The sequence below is a fragment of the Haliotis rubra genome, unplaced genomic scaffold (assembly GCF_003918875.1).
Source record: "Haliotis rubra isolate DU_JTF1 unplaced genomic scaffold, ASM391887v1 Scf1252, whole genome shotgun sequence".
Lineage (NCBI taxonomy): Eukaryota > Metazoa > Mollusca > Gastropoda > Lepetellida > Haliotidae > Haliotis > Haliotis rubra.
Window position 1 is genome coordinate 200,546 of NW_025765173.1, and position 8,583 is coordinate 209,128.

At 40.3% G+C, this 8,583-nt stretch overlaps 1 long non-coding RNA gene across 3 annotated transcripts; it reads left to right on the forward strand.

Annotated features, from left to right (window-relative positions):
• Positions 1-2,499: 2,499 nt before the first annotated feature.
• Positions 2,500-8,441, forward strand: LOC124266394. 3 transcript variants are annotated; one of them, XR_006895758.1, is made up of 8 exons: positions 2,500-2,648; positions 3,092-3,156; positions 3,669-3,804; positions 5,961-6,120; positions 6,362-6,548; positions 6,755-6,905; positions 7,811-7,967; positions 8,331-8,441. It is a non-coding gene; the product is annotated as an uncharacterized LOC124266394 (long non-coding RNA). The 3 variants fall into 3 exon arrangements; XR_006895756.1 differs by lacking the exon at positions 3,669-3,804 and having other exon boundaries at positions 2,502-2,648; XR_006895757.1 differs by lacking the exon at positions 2,500-2,648 and having other exon boundaries at positions 2,842-3,156.
• The last annotated feature ends 142 nt before the right edge of the window (positions 8,442-8,583 follow it).

Here is an 8,583-nt window from a genome sequence, read left to right on the forward strand (position 1 = left end):
TTGCAACACCACAACGTTGACTTACTGCCTTGGCCTGCAAATTCACCGGATCTCTCCCCGATAAAGCATGTTTGGGACGAGATGAATCGACGTCTACGCCGTCTTCCTCATCCTCCAGATAACGTCCTTGACCTTGCAACAGAACTTGAGAGAATCTGGCGTGACATCCCACAAGCCTTCCTTGCACGTTTGATAGGCTCTATGTGTCGTCGATGCACTGCTGTTCTCAATGCCGATGGTGGACATACCCGGGCTATATTGTATTTAAAAATTTATCATTTTTAAATGTATGAAGGCAATAAATATTCCCAATAAAGACCAGGAAACCTTAATGGCGTAAAAATGTCTATTGGTACCAAACATAATGCATTATCACTTCTCCGCTAAACATGAAGGAATGAAAATAACCAGACATTTTACCGAGATATGCCAATGCCAAGGAATTAGACTTTTCAAAATTAAGCCTGATAAAGCACCAACACTCATGTCTTCAAAGGAAACGAAAGGGACATGTGGGCATAAACAATCAGAGATGCTTGAAGAGAAGATGAATGATGTATTGTAATAGTTTGAAGTCGATACCAATATTTGAGATTTATATATACCTATACAGATATGATGTATTGAAATTCTTTCAATCTGTAACTTTGATAGGGCTCTAGCCTGCGCTACTTGATGAATAAAGATTATAATTATTAGTTTACAATTAACTAATACAAGACACGTAACGCTTTGATTCCTTTGTTATCTAAACCGTAAAGATCCAAGGTCATCTTATCCTAATTGCGTAGGTCGATGCTCATACTATTGATCACTGGATTATCTGAGTGCGGCGTTAAACAACAAAAAAACAAACCAATCTGATGACATAGGCATATATCACAACTGGCCTAGCCGATACTGCATGCAGTACGGGGCAACTACCCAGATCGGGTGGTCAGGCTGTCTGACTTTGTTGATGTACGTAATCAAATTCAAGTGACATAGATTGATCCTAACGATGACTGGGATTGTTCGGTCCAACCTAAATTATTTACAAACCGAAGATCTGATGGAATTCCGAATGCTCATATATTTTGTGTGACTGTCAGTTGGGCAGGACATGTACCGAGTACGTAAACGTTGTTCAATTGTAATGGGAATGCGTATTTCTATAAAACCTTAATATTACATTTGTGACCAAATACTGACTGAATTTCAAAGTCAAAGATACCATATGTGTACCATATACCTTCCTGAAGTAGATGCAACATTAGAAATGTACCAGCACCCAACCCAATACCTGCTATAGTTAAGGACTGCTGATTAAGGGGCAAATCGCTTGGTACAGCTGGGTCCTAAGAGTTTCCAGTGTCTGTGGGTACGAATTTCACGTTGTGATTCTTAATCCTTTACTTGTCAAGTGAGTGAGTGAGTGAGTTTGGTTTTACGTCGCTTTCAGTACTATTCCAGCGATATCACGGTGGGGACTTCAGAAATGGTTTCACACATTGTACCCATGTGGGGAATCGTGCCTGGGTTCTCGGCGTGACGAGCGGACGCTTTAACCATTAGGCTACCCCACCGCCCCGGGTCTTATAAAACCAACGACAAGTCACAGATCACGTTTCTTCAATACTGTAGTAGATGATGTAACGACAACGCCAGGAAATAAAACCATGTTTGATTATCAGACCACACAGCCTCCATTGGGCGTGCAAGTCAAACTAACTGTAAAATTATATGAATATTCGATATGATATCAAGTGCAACATATCTTGAATTTCCTTGATCCGGGCACTATACTAGGAGTTTCTGTTATACCTATTATAACGTCAAAACTAGAACCTAATCCCTCTCGGTGATCACTGGGCGTAAAAGATTAAATAGTGGTACATTTTAAATGACTGAATCACTGAAAACCAATAATGACACCCGATGTTCGCAAAAAGAGTGAGCATGTACCATTCTTCCGGTATCAAACATTTGCGCAATTTGCATAACAATTTGCACATATGATCGTTACCCGACACTGCACAACAGAGAGAGTGAATTTAGTTTTACGCCGCTGTTTGCAATATCTCGGCGGGGGTACACCAGAAATAGGCTTCACACATTGTACCCATGTGGGAATCAAACCCGGGTCTTGAGAAGGCATGAGAAAAGACCAGACCATCAGGCCAGAAATCCACTCACACGATAGCGTGATCCGTCACACGTTTACCAGAGAGGTCGATACCTTGAATCAGCTGGTAACATCCTTCCAGATTGCGCGGACATACCTGAAATACTGTTCTTAGCTCCACTTAAAACAATACTTACAGAATCATAAAATATTGATCCATATTTCAGTTCACGACAGTGGGTAACATCAGACTGCTCATCAGATAACCGCACCAAACCTCAAATAGTAAACCGGCTACTTGACCCCGGTTGCCTGTTTTGTGGCTATCAATTACACGTGTATGACAATAGAACCTTACCCCACGTACTCTTTTGAAAAGGCCAGTGCAGAGTGTCTTGTGCCAATTGACCGTCAGTGCATGACATCGGTTGATTGGTGAGATCCACACAACACGTATCGATCTGACTTATTGGTAATCAATAACGACACGCATTGGAATTTGTGTGACATTACAGGTGACATTGGGAACCAGGAAGTCAGAGCAGTAAGTAGCCATCTTGTTAAATATTTGTGTAGACTGCTATCCAAGAATAGCACTCGAGGCTTAAACGGCTGTATCTGACAAACAGACAAAGAGGGTATCATGTTTAGAAGTGATATGGATATGAAAAGATCAATAATGCATGCTCAAATCCCTCAGACCATGCAACTCGGTTTGTTTACTTAGCAACGTGAATGCCCCTCTGTCTGTCTGTCTGCCTCTCTGTCTCTGTCTCTGTCTCTCTGTCTCTCTCTCTCTCTCTCTCTCTCTCTCTCTCTCTCTCTCTCTCTCTCTCTCTCCGGATCACTCTGTTTTTGCCCATTTATTTGTCTACTTTTGTGTTACTATAGTCAGGCCATATAAAACCACTGTATACATTGGAGTAATATGTTTACATTGCGTTAGTCATATCGATTCATGCATTCACTTTCGTCTTTGTACATTAGGAAATGGATGAAGACACGTGGATCAGAACACATATCCGTCAAAGAAAATGCACCGTGTTTTCTCGGTAAGTCTGTAAGCCGCATTTCTTTGATCCATTGCATGTACTTATACATTATTAGAGTTCCGCATAATCATGAGTGAATCTATTGCCATTGGTCGTGACTCCAAGAGGGCTCAGACAATGTACCTCTTTTGGGAATCGAACCCGGGTCTTCAGCGTGACTAGGCAAACAACGAGGTGAACTACCCTCTTGTTTATGGCACTGAAGCTGACAGATATTGTCAGTGCCTGTATACAAATATATGTTGTGGTTTGACAATATATGGAAACGAACATTATACTATATATAAGATACGTTTTCAATATTGCAATATTTATTGCTTTCACTATAAATGTTGTTGAATACAAAGTTGAGACCGAAACGAAACAGCTTATCACAGCCGAAGCAGGAAGTTGTCATTCGCTGTCTGAGTGAAGGATCTTATTGTTTATGTGTCACTAGGGTGACAGGTCATCGACTAAGTCGGAGGTAAATACACAAAGACGTTAACATGAATAGCGATTTCCCTGCACAGGTACACAGGCAAACATGATTCTACCCGACGTTGTCTATCCGCGAAGGCAGCATACCGACGTTCCTTTAAAGCGGAATGCAAAAGGTTATCACGACATCTTTAAAGGGGCACTGATCTAGAACAATTCCCCTGGACGGTTTGTTGATATTGTTAATGGTTTTCTCGGTGGATACCCAGATGATATCACAGAATTAGCGACTGGTTCATGTGTGCGCCGGCGTGCTTACGTGCGTGTGTGCATATGTGTGTTTGTGTGTGTGTGTGTGTGCGCCATTGCGTGCGTGTGTGTGTGTGCGTGCGTGCGTGCGTGCGTGTGCATATGTATGCATTGATAATCATAGGCTCCGGACCTATTTCATTTTCGGTTCCCGCCCACTGACATACCATGCCACAGTTTAACATTGGTACACAGCAAACTGACGCCAAGCCGACCAGTCCTTGTTCAAACACCTTGATGCACGGCAAGGTAGTAACAAGTACCTTCTTTTAACGCCATTTGGTATACTGGGGCCAGGGGATCGAACTACCAATATTCAGCTCTCTAGGCAGATGGCCCATCTACTACACCATTGAAAAAACTTGACCTGTGACTTATCGCTGGTTTTATCAGACCCGGGCCGGTAGGGTAGCCCAGTGGTTAAAGTGTCCGCTCGTCACGCCGAGGACCCAGGTTCGATTCCCTACATGGAATCGCCTGCCGTGATATTGCCTGAATATTGCTTAATTATAGCGGCGTAGACCCAAACTCACTTTATACGAACCTCGTGACGTCTACAATCTTCCAACCATTATACACGCCACAAGTACTTCGGTCACATTATTTCAGGGTAAAGTGTCATAGACAGTGTTGTCTTTCATGTTTACACAGATCACATGTCATAACGCAATACGAAATAACACCACAATATGCATGACTGTCGCATGTCTGCCGTAGTATGGCCATGGTAATACAAGCGACAAGACCCTAGGTATAAATGAGATTGTCAGTCAAAAGCAGTGTACGGATCCTGCTATATCATCAGAATGCGGTAATGAATCAATGATTTTGTTTTCACAAGTGTATCCTGCCCACCCGTGGCAGAAACACATGTAAAGGCACGCCAACTGTATCACTGAAATAAATAGCAACACTGTAACATATGGCATGCGATAATATGATAAGTACCCGTTATTTCTTTGTACATATGGCAAGCGAGAACATAAGTACCCGTGATTTCTTTGTAATAGATTTCAAGTAAAAAGATCCGAATATACATGGACTTGTTTCGGAAATTGCTTAGGGGTTTCTTTTTGTGTAGCGTTAAAGCAAGAGAATGTTCAGCTACAATTATTTGCCGAAACAGAGCGTAAAAAGGCAAAATAGTGGTAAAGTCTATATGACTGAGTCACTGAAAATCAGTGATGATGTTCACAAAAAAGGTCATCATGACCTCAGCATCGGTGTACCCGCCACACGGTTTGTTTGGAGAGTGTGGTTTTACGCCGCTTTTAGCAATATTCCAGCAATATCAGGGCCGAGGACACCAGAAATGGGCTTCACACATTGTACCCATGTGGGGAATCGAACTCGGGTCTTCTCCATGACAAACGAACGCTTTACCCACTAGGCTACCCCACCGCCCCTTGTTTGGTGAGGGTATGGGCTTGATGCCTAATGCCGCGCAACTATACTCATGCTATACAACAGCGACATTGAAGTGAAAGTGAACCAGAAATTCAGCGACTGGATTCAAATTATGAATTGACAAAAGATGACAAAAGATTTTCATTGCTTATTTCAGCCTTTCCGTTTCTCTGTCGAAAGTATTCTTGTTATTCTATTTACCCCGCTACATTCTGTAGACACATTTCGTCACCTTTATAACATAGTGAGTTCTTTCCCGCGTGGAAAGACCAGAGCAATATTTTGAGATGATTCAGGCGATTGCTTATTAGGTTTGGCTAAAATGATCGATAATCGGAAATAACGTTCATCAGATTAAATATTAAAGATGAAAACATAAATATCGTATATAATACTCTGTGAATATATAAAGTTTTAATCTACTCACACAATACACAAACTTAGGTCTTTCACCAAATCATGTTTTGTTAGTAATCCATGTTAAACATGTCAACACTCACCAGAGGTGTCAAGTATATTCATTTTTTCTGACTTGTTTGCTCAAAGTTACTTCTCCGATATTTAGCGATAATCCATCGGTATTTAGTAAACGATTATCGATCTCAATAAGCTGTATCGATGGTCAGTCTTATATACCGAACATTAATAAGCATCTCCTTATGTTTAAGACTAGAGAACAAAACGGCTTGCAAATGTTGGCGTAAAGAGAGTGAACATCCTGACCCCGAATCTGTAAATGACGAAGACTGGTCAACATCACGGAATACAACACCGGAACCTTGCAGGAACTACGGAAAGATAGACTTCGGAGAAGGAAAGACTTCAAGGGTGCGCCAGACTGAATTACATATTACGTTATATATGAATTGCATTTGAAATACATTATAAAACGGAAAACCTCTTAAACAATAATTAATACATTTTTCACGCATGCATGCACAAAGAGTGTATCAATTTGCAACATCTAAAGATTATCTAAAAATAATATCGGAAATGTCGATAAATCGAAAAATGATCGGTGCTTACACATGTAAAATCAAGTATTTCAACCATGGCTTTTGTTTTACAGTATGTTCGTATCGATGTCCAAACTGACATGTCGGTCGTTGAGCACCTCTTGCTGCAGGTATGGAGACTGCCAAAGCCAAAATGGATATTCTCTGTCATAGGAGACATACATAGACAGGCTGACACGAGGACGAATGAACTTAGGTGCCAGCTAAAGGGATTAATGAAGTCATTATCCAATGGACAAAGTAAGATTCATTTACACATCATAAGATATTAGATGGGATATTTATACAAATTTCCACCTTGATTTGTTTTGTAAAATATCATGACTCCTTAGGGTAATTGACATGTTTAAAGATTTGTGACAAATACAAACATATACGTAGTCATAATTCACACTTTGTTCATGTTCCGCTGTCAGTCTTGTACATGGCAAGTACTTCTGTGATAGATATCTGGATTACAACCGAAGGCATACATTTTGGGATTTCAAAATGGTGGGAGAATATATCAAGGATATGTCTAAATACATCACCCCTGTTGGAGTATATGCATGGGGAGGAGTTGATGAAGAAGTGATTGAAGACCTGGAAACCGAGAAGGTATGCGTATTTATAGTTAAGTCTTTCTATAACAGCTTATGATGACGCTTTATATTGATGTATCGTAATAGACGTTGGTGATAGCTTGTACATTGGAGTCATTAATGAAGGATATTTGTAAATACAATATTAATTAAATGTAGAAAACAGTATATTAAACTATTGGATAACAGCAAGAAAAAAACTTTTTTTGACATACATGTATACGACACCACTTTTACTAAGGATCATCACTTTGTTAGATAATATATATAATTATGTGCATCCGTTATGTGCATTGCTTAATGAACAATATTTCATTGTAATGCACCACACAATTCATACATACATCGTAGTCCCATAATCAGACACTTGACAAAATGATAGTGTCTGATCAAAGTCTAGATAGTATCTCGATTCATCAGTAAAACGTACTTGGTGTATCCAGTTGACGTATCCTGTGTAGTGTCGGGTCTCCTTAGGGAGCAAAGAGCTCATTGTCTGACCAGAAACGTGAGGTCATTCATGAGCGTGGTGGTTGCCCTCACGAAGTAGTGATGTCTTGCTGCAATGTCAAGAAATACATTTTCCCGATCAGTGGTGGAACACTGTCGATTACATGCATGTCGTTGAGTAGATGAACCAAATGTGTGGCATCGGTTCCATGACCTGCTGATCATACTCAGGCTCACAACAAAGACAATCACGTTATGTTGTGCTGACCCAGTTTCAGTTTGACCGAGAACAAATTACATCCATCCGGTCTCTGTGTTGATATTCTCTTGACCGGATCCCAACAGCCATGGGGAAATTGATCTGCCTCGGAATCTACACACAACAACAATTAAATAGTGGCAGAATTGGGACATTTTTTGACACACATTTCTCAATTGGTTACTTACGTCTCTCTTTGGATTTTTCTGTAGCCTCAGCTACAGGAGGAGGCAGAAGGAAACAGACCCAGTGCTCTGTACAAGCATCACCTCCTAGTGGACGATGGATCTTTTAATCAGTCACATGTCCACAAATCGTTCCAAGAGTTCAGGATGACATTAGAAACGGCAATGACGAAACTTTCAGAAGGTGATTACAAACAAATCGAGACCTTTTGCAACTAAGGTCAATATGTCTAAATACTGAAAAAGAACCAGACAACAGAGGTGAAAAATTATGAATGTCAACTTCTGTAATATGAGAGACGCGAGTAGGAATATACTCGGAAACGTCGAGTCCCTCATGTGACAGAAGTTGACATCCGCACATCTTCATCTTCATACATATCATTCGTAAATGCCATTCAATGACCAAACCAGACAAAACATTAAATGATTACTTCTTGAAATAATAAACATTTCATTGAAAAAGAAACAAATAATTACTGTTTAAAGTCTTTACGCAATATAATGTATTTCACAAACTGTAAATATGGAAAACTGATTTATTAAGGAACTTCCTGCACCCCACTGGTGGTTCTGCTGTATTGTGGATGGTGTTATGTTCTCGATGGAGTCCAATCTGCAATAGAAAACAACGTGCCAGTGATTGTCCTGCAGGTAAATTAAATCTAGTATAGTCCCCACATGGGCACAATATGTGAAGCCCATTTCTGGTGTCCCCAAGCATGATATTGCTGGAATATTGCTAAAAGCGACGTAAAATCAAACTTACTTACTCGCTTATGAGTAAAAATGATAAATCT